This window comes from Austrofundulus limnaeus, unplaced genomic scaffold (genome assembly GCF_001266775.1).
Source record: "Austrofundulus limnaeus strain Quisiro unplaced genomic scaffold, Austrofundulus_limnaeus-1.0 Scaffold84, whole genome shotgun sequence".
NCBI lineage: Eukaryota > Metazoa > Chordata > Actinopteri > Cyprinodontiformes > Rivulidae > Austrofundulus > Austrofundulus limnaeus.
The window spans coordinates 1,879,277-1,880,833 of NW_013952486.1; the positions used below are offsets into that span (position 1 = coordinate 1,879,277).

The 1,557-nt window shown below is 38.1% G+C and overlaps 1 non-coding gene across 1 annotated transcript; it reads left to right on the forward strand.

Moving 5' to 3' along the window:
* Positions 1–559: 559 nt before the first annotated feature.
* On the forward strand, positions 560–632 carry trnaa-agc (transfer RNA alanine (anticodon AGC)). The gene has a single exon. It is a non-coding gene; the product is annotated as a tRNA-Ala (tRNA).
* The last annotated feature ends 925 nt before the right edge of the window (positions 633–1,557 follow it).

Here is a 1,557-nt window from a genome sequence, read left to right on the forward strand (position 1 = left end):
CCCAGAATGCTTTGTGCGTAAATAAAATGGCTCCGTTCGTGTTTAAGATAATTTTTTAAAAATTTACAGAACTAAACATCCTACAGTATTTTTACAGTCTTTATTTTACAGTTAAAATAAAAGTTTATCAAATAAAGTCTAATGTTACAACTAATCAGATCCCTTTAAACCCCACCGTTAATCCGACCAACCATGTCTTGGGTCAACTCCTCTCACAATGTTAGAAACTCCTACTTAATGACTGCAGAGACCCCTCTCAGSTATTTTACATTCCAATAACCAGAATTTAAAAGTCCTGATTTGAAGGATCTGATCATGCTTAATCTTTAATCTCCTGCGTTATGTTGAGCTGCAGTCATAGGCCTGCAACCGCAGGTTAATGTTGTGGCATTGCAGATTTCAGGGCTGAGTGTGCAGCAGCTTCAGTATATGTCAGACAGATAAACAGAGGGTGAGGAAACGTCCCTGGCACTTGACTGGAAACTTTATCTCTGTGGTCAGTGCGTCTGGGGAGGTGGGGGGACAGGGTGAGGGTCACAGCACCTGCTCTTGACTTACAGGGGAATTAGCTCAAATGGTAGAGCGCTCGCTTAGCATGCGAGAGGTAGCGGGATCGATGCCCGCATTCTCCAAGAAAATTTTTTTGACTTTAAAAACCTGGACACCACAACCACACCAAATTAAAAAAATATATATATATAAATCAAACTAAACTCACTAAAGGCCGTCACATACTCTTGCATACTTCACTCTGCAGAGGTCCACATGGATTCAAACCGGATGTCTGCGCAGAGATCAGTTTTTTACGTCCGTGTCCTCGGTGTTGCACAATAAACTGCCTAGCGAGTTCACATCAAACWGTTTTGGTTCTGACATCAACATGGGCGTCAGAACCATTTTAAAAGTTGGGTGGGGGGGTCTGTGGTTCCTCCCCCAGAAAATTTTGAATAAAATAGATCCCGTTTCCTGCACTCTGGTGTATTTTACCAGGTTGTTAAACATACTTTTCCCTACGTAAATAAAGACTTGATTTAATAATTATTTCAGAGACAGATTCTTCATTAAACTAGTTCCATCATCCTGTTTTAAACTCACTGCTTTAGCTGAGATAAGATTAATTAATGTGACACAATTTATCATATCTAATGACTTCAGGGGTGCCTTTTATTTTTATATTGTTTTTTCTTGATTTATTTTTAATTGTAACACATCATTGTGCCAAATAATGATGACCCTCAACTGCATGTTTAAAACTAATATTAGTAACTTTACCCAATAAACAGGTGCAATATTGATAACCACCAACAGCGAATGTAGAGAGGCATTTCACTTTTTATGATTTAGTGATAGGTCTACTCAGAACCAAAAGGAACAGCATGCCATGCAGCTTTCGGAACATAAAATGACACTGTTAAAAATGATTTGTCAATCTGCATGTAATTATTAAAGCAAAAATTGTTTTACAGGTTCCTTCGTGGCGCCACCTCAATTTTTGCCGCTTCCTACAAATTAAAGTGAAAAATTAAATGAGCCCATAATTTTGATACTATTTAAAAT